Source organism: Megalobrama amblycephala, linkage group LG22 (genome assembly GCF_018812025.1).
Source record: "Megalobrama amblycephala isolate DHTTF-2021 linkage group LG22, ASM1881202v1, whole genome shotgun sequence".
NCBI lineage: Eukaryota > Metazoa > Chordata > Actinopteri > Cypriniformes > Xenocyprididae > Megalobrama > Megalobrama amblycephala.
In genome coordinates this window covers 4,011,267-4,027,354 of record NC_063065.1, presented here as the reverse complement: position 1 = coordinate 4,027,354, position 16,088 = coordinate 4,011,267, and the positions used below count along the sequence as shown (strand labels likewise).

General features: G+C 37.0%; 1 protein-coding gene across 8 annotated transcripts in view; it reads left to right on the top strand.

Moving 5' to 3' along the window:
* Positions 1 to 1,141: 1,141 nt before the first annotated feature.
* The window catches only part of ntn2 (netrin 2), a 47,932-nt gene continuing 32,985 nt past the window's right edge, over positions 1,142 to 16,088 (top strand). For 2 of the 8 annotated variants that reach the window (XM_048173822.1, XM_048173817.1), the window contains exons 1-5: positions 1,142 to 1,261; positions 2,738 to 2,803; positions 8,835 to 8,990; positions 9,460 to 9,533; positions 11,253 to 11,278. The gene's annotated coding sequence lies outside the window, so the exon portion shown is untranslated. Of the gene's footprint in view, positions 1,262 to 2,737; positions 2,804 to 8,509; positions 8,991 to 9,459; positions 9,534 to 11,252; positions 11,279 to 16,088 lie in introns of those variants that run through there. The other 6 variants (XM_048173823.1, XM_048173819.1, XM_048173825.1 and 3 more) reach the window with 4 other exon arrangements.

Here is a 16,088-nt window from a genome sequence, read left to right as displayed (position 1 = left end):
CTGAAACAGAAGGCCTTGATTTAGACTAGAGTAGAATTGATCTTTTTTGGTGTACAGGTATCTGTGGGAAAGGATGCAAACTCCAAAAATTAAACAAACCTACACTAACATTCAAAGGTCAGTAAGATTTTTTTTTTTTTTTTTTCATCTTTTATTCAACAAAGATTCAGTAACAGCGACAGTAAGGAAATGTATAAAAATATTAAGCAGCACAACTGTTTTCAGCACTGATAATAATCAGAAATGTTTCTTGAGCAGCAAATCATCATATTAGAATGATTTCTGAGGGATCATGTGACACTGAAGACTGGAGTAATGATGCTGACAATTACAGTTTTAAATATACTGAAATAGAAAGCATTAATTTCAAGTTGTATCAATATTTCACAATGTTACTGTTTTTACTGCATTTTTGTTCAAATATATGCAGTCTTGGTGAACATAAAAGACTGTGGCCTAATCATTTACACTAATGGTAAAAAGTTAAGTGTTCCCTATGAAGTGCTCTTCCCTGGTTCTTTATACCTCTGTCTTTTGTACTTTGGAGGCAACTCCACTTCCCAGAATTCCGCGCGGGTCCTGTGGTCTCCATGGCAGCAGAACTAGTTGTTTCTGCAGTTGTGCATTATTCAGCTTGTGTGACTCAAGCGTGTATTGAACGGTTATAATGTTTAATTTGCTCTCGATTAGGCTAATCAAGTTTATTGGTTGTCATAGTGGCCGTCTATTTCCTTCATGGGTCACTGGTAAGACATATTTCACATCTGCATAATCATGTCAGTTTGTATTTTCTAGTCATTTAGGTATCTAACTCGTAATTGGATTTTATGCATGCACAGATCATATTCTGGTTTATGAAGAGAACATTTAATAGGCTGCACTGCCCCCTACTGACTAACCTATATTGCCGCAATAATAAACTCTAGATTGATGATATGGAACAGAATCACGTTATGAAAGCTACAACTTGACTATATCAAGCTCATTAATATCCAGGTTCTATATTAACGGCCACATGCATACAAATGCATCACATCATCTTGATAAATATAAGGAATTTATTTTTATTGAAGCATAAATATTTTGACACTCTCTATCACATTGACACACAATGTGTGGATTTGTAGAGCTCAATTGTGGTCTTGGGTGAGAGTGTGAGATTTTTTTTCCATATCTTGCAGACATATGGATTGTAGATGCACATGTATCATATGACAGCTATTCATCTCACCCAGTCCTGACACTATGTTGGAGGAATAAGGTGAGACAGTGTTGAAGTGAATCATTATCAGTAGTGTGAGAAGTTCATGTGTCGCTCTGTTAGTGATCATTTATATTTGCCCGTGGATGTGAAGCAGGTTTGACAGCTCAGAATCTGATCTGCTTATAACGTTACATTACAGATTCATATATTTATTTATGTCACTAGGTTTAGTAGTCTGTTTTCACCGGTATATTGCATGCATTTCTATATTATAGGTAGAACTTTTTGGAAGTGTCTAGACACATATGTTAACAAATATTAAACATTTTCAATGTCATAACTCAGGTCAAAGAAAGATAAGTTTAATGCATATTGAGTCTATAGTGGGGCATGTTGTCACAATGTTATAATATATATATATATATATACAGTACAGTCAAACCAAAATTTATTCAGACACTATGAACATTCAGCAGTTAATAAACAGTATGGGCCATTCTACAGAACTGGTGCAAACTGCTGTTTCACAACCAAAAAAACCCACACATTTAAAAAGCATTTAAATATCAAAATTTTAGATGTTAAAGTGATCAACTAAGATGTTGTTATAGCATTTGGTTCAATGTATATTCAAACTAATGAATCCTTATCTTTGATATCAGTATGATAAACAAAGAGATTGGATTCAAAATACAACAAATCTAATAAATTACACTTGAAATATTGTAATTGTTAGATTTACCTATGAACACTTTTTTTTTTTTTTAAATATATATTTACAAGGTAGATGTAAACAAAATCTTAATAGGTCGATGTAACCTTTCTTATTAAATTATTTATTATTGTGTTTCGGTAGTGACAAATATGCAGAGAGGAAAAATATTCCAAAACTTTCTGAAAATGCAATATTAGAATTAACCGCACAATTACTAGAAATGGATATTATACAATTTGCAAACATACAAAATTTGTGGAAAAACACTTTTTTTCAAGATGTTTCCAACTCTGACTTCTGTAGAATGGCCCATATTTGACAATTCTAAAAAAAAAAACATCAATCAGTTGTAGAATAAATGATAATGTAATGAATTGTATAAAATTCTAAATGTAAAACTGTGAACATATTTCACGGTTTTAATTAAAATCTGCCTTCATTTGTGACTCTTGTCCTCAAATATGCTTTTAGTTTGTTCATTTGTTACACAACAACTTTTATAAAGTCATGAATAATCTGAAAATTTAGTTTGAAGAACAGAATAATTTATGACTGTAGGTGTTTGAAACCACCATACGAGCCACTGCTAGAGAAAACAAACATTTGTGCAGCTGGACTGACTCTTAACCCCCCCTTGTGACAACAAACTCCTCTATAATTTAGATAAATATCTTACTGCTCTGGTGTCAAAATTGCTATTCCCCCTTCCCACATGATAATGAAAGGTTAACAAACTCATGAAGAACTCAATCTGGAAGTGTAAGAACGCTGAACAGGCAGCAGGTGGCGCAATTGACTCACATATTTCTTCTCCGCAGGTTCCGCGCTGTCCTCTCTTTCTGAGTGGGGTTTCTGTAGATGGCACAAACAGATCATCCTGAAAGGTTCGTAGGCATGTGTGAAGTGCTTGCGGTGAGTTTGTGGGGGCAGGAGGAGACGGCTGCTTCTGACTCTTTTATTTCTTGACCTCTCACACAGTGTGACACACTCATCAGAGTAAAACGCCACTGAACGGTGCCATAAATACCACAGGAATGTTGAGAAGCTTACACAGGGCTGAGAAACTCCCACACACGTCAACACACACACACACACACGGACGTTATTCATTGAGAAATTGCTTTATTTTTTATGTCACATTATGAAAAATAGGCCTACTTGGATTTTGCTGCAGCCACATGCGTGATCCTAAATCTTTTGAGTCTGCGATCCGCACCGGCAGTACCGGTCACCCTAAAACCAGAAATCTGTGTGCCATGTTGTACAATTCAAGACGTCTTCAAGTATTTATTGTGTTATGAAAGCATGGTGCATCTCACTGAGAGTTTTCCTACTCATCAACTCTACAAAGCTACTGTATTAGGCGAAAAACGTTGTGAAATTAAATATAAAACAAAGTAATTGAATACAAGTCAATTCCACAGATGCTTAGTTGGATTGAGTTTTAGTCTGGGCCTCTCCAGGACATTAACCTTCTGGTCTGAAGCCACTTCAGTGTGGTTTTGGCTGTATGTTTTGGTTTACTGTCGTGTTGAAAGGCGAATCATCCTCCAGCTCCCAGCGCTCGGCACGTTTTCCTCCAGGTTTTTTTTTTTCTTCAGTTCCAATCATTTTTTCTTCAAGAGTTTTCCAGTCTGTGCCGCAGAGAAATATCAACAAAAGCGCAACGCTTTCATGGTGTCGTCTGAGTGATGTGCTGTTTCTGAGGTTTGTGTTGCATAAAGCAGTTACAAATGAGATTAAAAATAGTTCAGTTTATCAGATTATAGTTTCTGCTACTTTTTTTGCAAGCCGGATCTAAAAATAATCGTATGATTTTCGTTCGTCCGTCAATCACAAAAGATGTTAGGCAGAATCTTTCCATAAAATTAAAGGATTAGTTCACTTTCAAATTAAGATTTCCTGATAATTTACTCACCCCCATGTCATCTAAGATGTTCATGTCTTTCTTTCTTCAGTTGAAAAAAAATTAATGTTTTTGATGAAAATATTCCAGGATTTTTCTTTGGACTTCAATGGAGCCCAAACGGTTGAAGGTCAAAATTACAGTTTCAATGCAGCTTGAAAGAGCTTTAAACGATACCAGATGAGGAATAAGGGTCTTATCTAGTGAAACCATCACTCATTTTCTAAACAAAATTACAAATTTTATACATTTTAACCATAAATGCTCATCTTGAACTTGCTCTCTTCTTCTGCACTGGGAGCTGGAGGATGATTCGCCTTTCAACACGACAGTAAACCAAAACATACAGCCAAAGCCACACTGAAGTGGCTTCAGACCAGAAGGTTAATGTCCTGGAGAGGCCCAGACTAAAACTCAATTATCATATACAATATGCTAGTGCAAGTATATAACAATTAGTTCAATCTTTGACCTGTGGAGGGCAGTAATACACTTAGCAGTGTCTACACTGCTGGAATTCTAATAGAGAAGAAGAAGAAGAGAGCTAGTTCAAGATGAGCATTTATGGTTAAAATGTATATAATTTTACATTTTGTTTAGAAAATGACCGATGGTTTCTCTAGATAAGACCCTTATTTCTCATCTGGGATCTTGTAAAGCTCTTTGAAGCTGCACTGAAACTGTAATTTTGACCTTCAACCGTTTGGGCTGCAGTGAAGTCCACTATAAGGAGAAAAATCCTGGAATGTTTTCATCAAAAACCTTAATTTCTTTTCGACTGACGAAAGAAAGACATGGGCATCTTGGATGACATGAGGGGTGATTAAATTATCAGGAAATTTTAATTTGAAAGTGAACTAATCCTTTAAATTAAATGTCATCATTATCTGAGAATATTCCCCTCCACAGCTTTCTAATCTGATTTGTGCGTCACAATTATTAGTAGTAGACACACAAAACCAATGACTTTTGGCATCATTGATCATCAAACCCAGTGTTTTAGATCTTGATGCCTCTTATTTGTGCAATAAATGAAGTTTTTATGGTGTCTTTTATAATTTTATGAGCATTTACTTTCAGTGTGCAAAAATGGAGCATAAATATTTGAACTTTGGAAATTTCTTCCACAGAAGAAAGAAAATAATACAGGTTTGGAAGGTCATGAGGGCGAGTAAATGATGAATTTTCATCAGTTTATGTGGTTTAAATATTTATTGCCTCATGCACAGTTAGTGAAGAAGTTCTTTTAAGCATCTTGGTGTCATTCACAACATTTGCTCCTGCCCAGACACTCATCTCTGGAGGATGGTCAGTTCTGGGCAGAATCATAGTTGTTTCACATGTACTCATTTTTTTTAATGATGTTCTTTTCTGTGCTTTGAGGTGGTGGACTCACTGTTTTGGAAAAATCCTGGTCTAGTATTTTTCAGAACACTGTCTTGATCAGTTTAGAATGTTCTTGTGATGAATGTTTTCTTCGAGATGCTCTATATAATGTTAAATGGCCGAGCAAGTAGTTTTGTAACTTGAAGAGAAAAGTATGTTGCTTTATAGGTAATAGACCCTTTTCACATTTCCGGGTTTCTCAGAAGCGGAAGTCGTCATAGTTGGGTAAACTTTTATAGCGGTGAATGAGAGACTTCATTAAATATATTTTTTTGTGTTTCCATTCGCACAAATAGCAAAAGAAAAAAACCCACAATAGTGTGTTCATAACTTTCAAAAAGAGGTGAAAAAATAGAGAGCGATTGATAACGGTAGACAGATGAGAGAAAGACGTAATTTTTAGCGTCACTTCCATAGCCGTATGCATAGACGTCACTTTCCCACTGGAACGCGCTCCCTCAGCTGGACTGAGTGGCAAAAGAAGCTGCTGCATGACTGGATTTAATAGAGGAAACTGCGAAAAAGCGAGTAAAACAAACGATTACACTAAAGGTTGGGCTCGAAAGTGTTCCTTATGACATGTCAAAGAAAAATAATCCATGGATATTGACATGCAGCCAGGAATCGTGTTTCCTGACATCTAAATGTGGCTGATTTCGACACCGGGGAAACAAATCTGCCTGTGAACGCTTTATATAAATACAATATCGGTAGATCTAAATTGCTTATATCAATGTTATATATATCGTCATATCGTCCAGCCCTAAAACTTGTATAGTTTTTGTCAGTGCTAATTTAAACACCCAATTATGCAGAATATATGATGGTAAATATTAAATTGATGAGTTGTCAACACAATATATAACAATACAATATATAAAGTATGATTTTACCCCCAAATCCAACATTTTGACACAAAATGATAACTGGAAAACATGCTTCTCTGCTGGAGTCCAGCTGTTTCTGTGAATTGCAGTGATCCATTTGCTTTTTCCTGTAGCTTTCAGCAGTCTGTAAAAATATACCTCAGATTTTGTGTCAAAGCTATTTGTACAGTCAGTCGCAAAGCTCTTTTCTGTTTTGGATGTGTTTTTTGTGTTTTTCACGGCATTCACACTGAAAAACCAATGCTGCCGCTCAGTCTCTTGCCACTCAGTGGGCGTGACCGCAGTCATAACGGTCGACGGTGACGTCACGTGCATACCCTCACAGCAGCGTTAACTTTTTTTTTTGTAATTTGATGCAACGGTAATATAATAGTAAGTATAGTGTTATAAATGTACATGCATTTAAAAAAATGAAATTACGATATTGATGACCATTAAAACGCGTGAAAAAAATACTTTTGTAGAGTACTTTTTTGTTAATGAGTGGCAAAAAGGTTCCATGAAGAAACACAATAAAACTTGGATTTTAATAAGCATACTGTATCTTTTATTTATAGATATTATTATCACTTATTTGGGTTCCCCACCGTGCCACCGTGCGTTAAAGGATCTTGATCACGTGATGTTGGAAGATGTTAAAACCGGATGAGCGCAATTCATCCTCAAGTGTTTTAGGCAGTGTTGCCAAGTCTGTGGTTTTCCCGCGCAATTGGGCTATTTTACAGTGTTGCCGTGAGTTGTTTTTCATGTCTGCGGGTTGAATCGACCCAAAATAACGTCATATTTAGTCCCTGGAATGTGAATCTCCCCCGAACCCGATTTTTACTGCAGGACCCCCCTGAAATGCCATTGGGCTAGTTTTGAGGAGCAATTGACCCTTCGCCGGGAGTTTGATTGACAGGCAATCTAACCAATCATAACGCCGAATACGCCATTTTGTCCGACAAAGCAGTCAGGAGTTAGAAGATTAACCTCTGTGGATTTGAACTTGAAAAATGGTGTGTATTGACGTCTTTCCACATTTTAAACATCATTCCTTCTCATGTTCATTCATGTTTATTTGATGCTATAAATGAACTAGAAGGAAGAGATGATCGATTCACGAGCCGCTTGAGCTGAGGCGTTACAGCGATCTGTCATGACACATTAAAGAGCCACAAAACGTTTTTTATTGTTGAATTTCTTTAAAAAATACACCATTTGAAAGCCGGGACTTTGTTTAATATCATAAGTAACCTGCTCTGTCTTGTCTGTCGACGTGTTGTCAGTGTCCTCTTCGCTCCGTGATGTATTTTTCACTCTGTGTGGCGTGACAGCGCCATGGCTTGTCGGACATAGCAACAGTAACTAAGGGGGGCGGGTCTTTGCGAAGGGTCAATTGGGCGGGTTTTACTGTGAAAACCTGGCAACCCTAGTTTGTTCACTTCTGGAATTCTGTGATGCATCACGGTTTCCTACTCGGAAGTTGCGGGATGATTATAATAATTGATCTGTTTGGGACACACTGCATCTGCCTTGAGTTTGTCTCTTGTTTTATACTCTCATTACGCGCTCCATCTGGATTCTTCATCTCAAACACACACACACACACACCGATTGTTTCCGATGATTTACGGGAATTCAAAGACTCTTGAGTGACTCCATGAGATAGTATCGGGAAATAAATAAACATTAGTGTCAAATGAGCGCCAGAACATCAGCGCAGCAAAAACACGCATGCGCAAAGGCGCCTGATGCTGCCAGGGGGTGCGAATTATTTGGGTCTGACCTCCTCACCCGCCCCCACCCCCTTAAGAACTCAAAGCAAAAGGTCGAGCAGTCTTCTTAGTAAAAGTTAATAGCAGTTAGGGCTTCTCAAGGTTTTAAAGCGTTTCAGTATTCAGTTTAGTCTTGCTAGTCTGAGGAGGTGATCATTTTCGCGACGTACTTCGACAAATACTGTATCAAGTATCATTTTATCATAGATTCATATCATTAATATATAAAAACAGTTTCGTCTAAAAAGTAATTGACGGTTCGCTGACTGTGAATGTACAGCCAAAGTAGTTTATAATAAAGCGCGAGACGAACCTCACTGAAAATTACCTTTTTGTTTACATGTAATATTAAACAGGCGTTCAAAATTCTCTTTAAAGCCGACATTCCACCCCCTAAACTAAAACTTGAAGTATAATTCACATACTGCTGGACCACACACGGCGTCTCCAAACCAAGTTCCCTACCTAGACAGCACCATAGGTGCCTGGAGCATTCGTGCGCGTAACGGACAGGCGCATCTGGTGCCTTAAATGCTAATATTATGTAATAAATTGCTTAATTTGTAAGTCGCTTATTGATAAAAGCGTTTGCTTAAAATACATAAACGTGAAACAAAAAATGCTGTCAGCCACTATGATGCTCAAAAAATGCTATGCCAGATGCTAGACCAACGACCACCCATTGGATGCGTCTGTAAACCAAGTGAGTTGCTGATAAGACAGCATTTTTGTGGCATCATGTGAATCCAGTGCGCTCATTTGAAGCGCAAAGATGTTGCAATATACCCCAAATCGCCACGCGCCCATGATGCCGCCTAGGTAGGCAGCTCACTAGGTTTTTGAAACAGAGCCTCCCTCTCTAATGCAGTTTGTGTCTGGAATTGTGTGTGTGAGGGGGGCTCAGTCGAGTTTCTCACCTTGGCTGCCTCTCTGTCACCCCTCCTCTCTCTCTCTCTCTCTCTCTCTCTCTCTCTCTCAGTGCGCGTGTGTCAGTGTGTGTCTGTCTCATGAACGGAACTGATCGCTGCTGTATATCTGTGAGTTACATTCACCAACAGACAACGGGACTAAATCAAATCGATCTGGATTTATTTTCCACACTCCCGCGCTTGAATGAGGTTTAGACGGGATTCAGGTGAGTTATGTGTTGGAGTATCTGCATCATGAATTTTGCAATCATAATTGGAGATGTATGTGCTATCACATATAGTTATGCATGTGATTTGATTGTTAGTGAGGTGAGAGCTTTGGAGATCACAACCAGTTCATCTAATTACAAATTACATGCATTCATTTATGAAAAGTCCCCTTGGTAAGCATTGTTCCCTATAAGAAACTCTATATACTAGTGATTGTTTTTGCAGTAAAACTTTGTTGGTAATGTTGAAAAAATAATAATTAAAATGATTTTAAAAGCTTTTTACAATAATTTATTACAATTTTTACTGTAGTAACAATAATTCATTTCAGATGCAGTGAATGATATTTAATCAACCAGTAATTATGAATAATGTTTATGAAACAATAATGAGGGTGTGCACTGCTCACATTCTCTGACAGGTGAGCGAGTGTAATTTCTCTCCTTTTTAATCATGATTTAACAGAGCGCTCCAAACTGTGTTTCCTTCCCGGTCCACGAGCGATGCCAAGCAAAGCAACTCTTCACGAGTCTTCTTAGGTATGCGTGACACCGTCAAGATTTCTGCTTCCCCTGATGGACGTGGCACACACACGTTTGTGTGTGTGTTTGTGTGGATTCCTGTGATTTTATTGCAGTGAAGCCCCTCTCTGGTTTCCCCGAGGTCACAGATGAACTGTAGAGTTAAACTTTGGGAAAAACATTTACGCCAGCTCAGTTTACTGATCCTGCCCACCGCTGGCCCTCAAGAAAAGGGGGGAAAAAAAATCAGACGTTTCAAGAGCTGTCAAAGCGAAAAGCTCTGTGTTTAACAGTAAAGTCAAAGGTTGTGTGTCAGTTTGATTCTACATCTGTCTGACCTATATATTTAAAGAATAGTTCACCAAAAAAATTCATTTACTCATCCTCATGTCGTTTCAAAGCCGCATGAGTTTCTTCCATCTGTGGAACACAAAAGGAGATATTTAGCACAATGTTTATGCTCCTCTTTTCCATACAATGCAATCATGCAACTTATGCACTATTTTCCAAGCCTTCTGAAGCTTTACGAGAGGAACAGACATTAACATTTTCTGCTGTAAGTTTCTGTAGTCAATTTGAGCTCTTGCAACAGAATCCCTCTAGCAAATAAAAATGTGTTTAAGAGGTCTTTCATTCCAAACGCCATTAAAATCCTCAATTCTGCAAGTGTCTGACAAACCAAATGGAAGTGGCATGAACTGTATTTTTATGTAATTGTTTTTGTTCCTGTTTTCTGTTTTTTAAATTTGCCTGATTACCGTTTTTATGTGCTGGTGAGCCAAAGACAAATTTCCACCTTGGTGGACAAAAAAAGACTAATTTTTTTGACTTGGTGTATATAGCGCACAGGACAAGTAAACTACTTTATTATATGTGACTCGTGCTGGCAAAATGAGTCGCAATGAGCAAATTTTCAAAAATAAGTTATTGTTAGGCTATTTTCACAATCTCTATCAAATAAACCTTCAAAATGATGTATGATTTGAGAAAAATGACTGAGCTACTCCTGTTTGAAGTCGATAGAGTCAGCAAAGTCAATTTTGAGACAAATCGAGTTAAAGCTTTCTGAATAAATTCACCTTAAAATACCTGATAATAACACCGTATTTGGCACACACCTAATCAAAACCAAATATCTATAGGAAAATATAAATAATCAAATTTTTTTTTTTCAATATTTACTTATCAGGATTGCATGTCTTTGTGCGCGCTTTTCCGATCTGTCAGTCAGCACGAGTAAGTTCGATTTGTTTACATCAGCATGAGTTTGAAAATCACATTTCATTGGTTCAGACTCATGCCATCAAAAGTTTGCTATGAATATTCACAAATTTTGAATGCTGCGCTTTAAAACGATACCAAACTTGGACTAATGAGGGAGTTGCTGAGGGGGAAGCGCCAGTAGTCGAGAAGCGAGCAGAGAAAAACAGCATTTTTCATGCTACTCCTCTCAGAAAACATACAAATAAAGATACTTTTAGATGTTTAATTGCTATTTAAAGCATTCAGATCACTAGATAAGAGCTTAATGAACACATTTTTGTGAAAACCTCAAATTCGACCAAAATTGTCATTTTTGACTCGTTTTGCCTGTAGCTCGTAATTAGTCTGTGCATATTCGCCAGCACGGGTCACGTATTGTTTTGGAGTATGACTGTCCATGGTCAACATACACTTTCACTGTATGGAAAGAGCAGCTCGGACATTCTCCTAAACATCTCCTTTTGTATCCCACAGAAGGAAGAAATTCGCACGACATGAGGGTGAGTAAATTCAAAATTTCTATTTTTGGTTGAACTGTTTCTTTAATTAGCACACATCATACTCTTCTGTGATGATGCACTGAATGCATACGACGTGTGCCATGTGTGGTTTAGCATCACGTTTTATCGTTATTTTCCTGTTCTCCTGCAATTTAAGACATAATTGGGCCGTATTTTCTGGGCAACATTAGAGCAGCGTTTTTCAACTTTACTGAAAGGTTTGGATCTGACACAGCCTTGGCTCGGTCCACCTTAGCAGCTAAAGTCAACATGGCCTATATTTCACTCTCCTCCTCTTCCAGCACAGGAAGCTTCATCTGTGTGTGTGTGTGTGTGTGTGTGTGTGTGCGCGCACATGTCACCCTTTTCTCTTTTGTCGCCAACAAAAAAGCCCCTCCACTAACTTTAACTGCTTTACTGGACTTACCTTTAAAGGGCTCGTATCATGAACCGATCTTGATCTTTCAAGATAAAAGAGTTTGATATACTATGAAAACAACTTTTAGAAACATTTATTGAACTTCCACAACTTTCTAATGTCAGACAGATGAATAAATTTGAACTCATGACCATCCATGTGGGAAACAGCCACATTTAACCACTAAATTACTGTTTTTAGTGGATCTTATGTTAAAAATGTATATATTATATATTATTGCAAGTATGAACAATGACTGATATGACTCCTTTAAGAGTCGTGCATTGCTCCTGCTTTTGTCTGTCTGTTTATGCATGTGATTTTAAGCATGTCAAGAGGTCAGGGGTCATAAAATAGCAGGTGACAGCCGTAAAAGTGTAATTGTGGGAGTGTGTGCGCCTAAAGTTATTCTATGCCGTGCAGCTCCTGCGCTGTAACTTTTGGGGTGTGCCTAAAAACACACACACACACACACACACACTGAGTGTGTCCAGTCACAGAGCGGCGTTAAATGATTCAATCTGTTGTAGCCTTGGCACCTTATGACTTTGTGCATGTGTGTGTGTGTGTGTGCGAGCAAGAGTGGTGCACAAAATGTGTTTGTCAGTATTTGAACACTTCATAAAATTATTTGTGGTTTCCCTCCTGAGTTCAAAGCTGGTGATGCCTAGCGGTGAAATTTTTGTTGTCAACTGGAAAAAGGTGTGTGTGTGTGTGTAAGTTTGCATGTTATTTTACATAAAACCCATGCATTAAAACCCCAACACCACCCTAAACCACACATATATATCTAAATGAGTACATGCCATAGACTTCAAATGTTTTTATATTTTTTATATTGTCTTTGGACATCTCTTTGGACGGTTTTTGCTAGATTAGTCTTAGTGAACCTCTGGCAGCATTTCTGTCCCCAAAGTAAAATTGCAGATCTGTGATGCAACACATGATGTATTACTGCACAGATTGTCAAATTATCTTCAAATTATTTTCAAATCAGCAATCAATGCATGACCCGGTGGTCATGTGTGTTTTTGTGAGTGTGTGTGTGTGTGTGTGTGGTTAAGGATCAGGTTCTGCTGTTTTACTAAGGGCTGGGTTTGGTCCGTGTGTGAGAGGGAAGGGTCTGGTCGCAGTGGCTGCATTCTTTTACCAGGCGGATTTCTTTCCACTCGCACATTTGTAGTCATGCATTTAACTTGTCATTATGGCTTGCATCAGTTTTAACCATCAAAAAGCTTGAATGATTCCTCAAATAATGTCCTGTTGTTACTTTGATGCACAGATGCACCATTTTCACCTGCTGAACTTTAAAACAGGTGAAAAAACAAACAAACACAGACTTAAATTGAAGGACGGACCCGAGACTCGAACAGAGCAGGTCTGAAGTTATCAACACTTGTTCACCGTGCGTTACGTACAGTAAAATCAACCCTGATCCTCCATTTTCTTTGGAGTAATTTATGTCGACAGCAAACATGCCTCTCTGTCATATCTTGTTATTGCAATCTTTAAGTTCTTAAAGGAAAATTTGTCTTGAAGAAGGTAGTCAGATGAAACACATGTGATTATTCCCTGTTGAGACACTCTGGATTAGTTTGTCCAGACCAATTTCTCATTACAATCAACATGAAACTGCATTCGTAACTCATTTTACTGCCATAATGTGATGTATTTCCAATTGAAAGAGGATATTCAGTAAGAAAATTGTATCCATAGGGAATTGACTGAGAATTGTGGGAGTTTCATTCAGACTGGAGTCAGACTTGAACAGTGTTATTTTAGTACACTCTAAAAAATGCTGGGTTGTTTCACCCCAAATTTGGGTTAAATATGGACAAACCCAGCCGTTGGGTTAAAAATGCAATTTAAAAACTTACCCAGTGATTGGGTTTGTCCGTATTTGACACAAATTTGGCTTGAAACAACCCAGCATTTATTTATTATTATACTTTCAGTTTTTATTTTAATTTAATCTTTTTTGTGCTTTTGTCACTTTTATTCGTTTTTGTTCTTTTTAAATATTACTATTTAGGTTTAATTAGTTTTTTTTATTATTATTTATTTAATAATATTATCTGTTTTAGTGCTTCTACATATTTTCAGTTTCTATTTTTAGTTTTGCGTCTAATATTTATATTTTATTTCAACTTTATTTCAGTTAACAATAATAGTTTTAATTTTAGTTATCAATAATATCCCTGGATCTGAATGTGAGTTTGCTAAAACAAAGCCTAAATATTTACTCGGTTATTAGTTAACATTTTCCATTAGCCTGTACGTGCAGCCTTGTTGATGTCAAACAAAAAGCAAATTAATTTCAGAGGTGGAGCAAGTTATTATAACTATTTAAAAAAAGATTATCAAGACAGTTATGTTATTTTTATATTTTACTCTTTACACTGGGATACAAGAAAGTATTTTAGCATGAAAAAAATTACACTTCACCAATCTGAAGAGTGTTTAGTTGTCATCTGAGCTCGTGCACTTGTGTTATGTGTGTATGTCTCAGTTCTGATAAATTCAGTCTCACGAGTAACACACACACACACACATTCGCTCGGTGGAGAAACTCGACTCTCCATATTTAGTCATTCTGTAAGAGATGTCCATTTTTCATTGTGATCCATCTCTCTCTTTCTCTCTCTCATATATTTAATCTCTACTTTGACGTTCTTTATCTTCAGCCACAATCTATCTTTTCTGTCCCCCCACATACCGTCCCTTTCCTCGGTTCTGTCCATATTTGTCCCTCTTTTTGTCTCAAACCTTTCACCTATTTTCGTCTCATGCTCCTGATGTGTGTATGTGTGAATCAGAGGCATGTGCATTTCTTCCTCAGAATCAGACGGATCCGTCAGTAAATGATGTTGTGGCGTGGACACACACACACACACACACACACTGTAAACACAAAAAGACCACACAATCAGAATGTGTGTGTATACATACAAAGATGTCCAAACGTCTGAGACCACACTGACATTTTTTTTTCCATTTAATTCTGGAAGATAAGTTTTAGAACTTTAGGAAATGTGAAATGTTAGGGGTTTTTTTGTAGCTCTAAACAGTATATATATATATACAGTATATATACATATAAAATGTATGTATTTAACCCTGGACCACAAAACCAGTCATAAGGGTCAATATTTTGAAATAGAGATTTATACATCATCTGAAAGCTGAATAAATAAGCTTTCCATTGAAGTATGGTTTGTTAGGATAGGATATTTGGCCGAGATACAACTATTTGAAAATCTGGAATCTGAGGGTGCAAAAAAATCTAAATATTGAGAAAATCGCCTTTAAAGTTGTCCAAATGAAGTCCTTTGCAATGCATATGCACTCACAAAAATACATTTTTGATATATTTACGGTAGGAAATGTACAAAATATCTTCATGGAACATGATCTTTACTTAATATCCTAATGATTTTTGGCATAAAAGAAAAATCGATAATATTATTGTTGGCTATTGTTACAAATATACCCGTGTGACTTATGACTGGTTTTGTGGTCCAGGGTCACACACACACATGCATATATATATATATATATATATATATATATATATATATATATATATATATATATATATATATATGTGTGTGTGTGTAAAATAGGTGTTCATTTAAATTCAGCAAACTGAAAGAAATAATATAGACCCTATATTGGGAATTTCCTTGATACTGGCATGGGCAGTCGCTAATTTGTGGAAAATGTTTTAGCTCCCATTAAAGCACAAAATAATGGAAATAAGTCAAATAATGCTGGAGAAGATGATCATCAGTTTTTTTTCATCACAATCTCATTGTTTTTTGTCAAATTTTTATGTCCATAACTTTGAACTGAATTAGAAAAGACTGCAAAATAGAAGCTTTTTCAGTCGTGGTCTTAGACTTGTGGACCCCCTTATACGTGTGTGTCTGTGTGTGTTTATGCTAGAGTGATCGAGAGAGGTAGAGAAAGAGAGAGGTGGGGGTGAGAGAGTTCGACTGACAGCGTGAGGATCAAATAATGAGCTTAATTCTCTGTTTGGTGTTTGATGATGTGTGACTGAAGAGATGTGTGTGTGTGTGTGGAGAGAGAGAGAGAAAGAGAGTTTGGTAGAATGTGGCAGAAACAGAGAGAAAAAAGGACCATTTCAGAGCTTATTGTGTCTTCATAGATAACAAATGCTCTACAATTCTCTCCGAAAACACACTACTGTCAGGCTTTGTAGCTTCATTATACTAATGCTATCATTCGCTTGGCCGAAACTTGAGAAAGGACACAAAAGCACCATAAAAATGTACTAAAAGTAGTGCATTATAGCTTTGTGGGTTATTGATTCAGTTAGTTAAATGAATGAATGAATGAATCAACTGAATCATTGGAAAGATCGGACTCAAA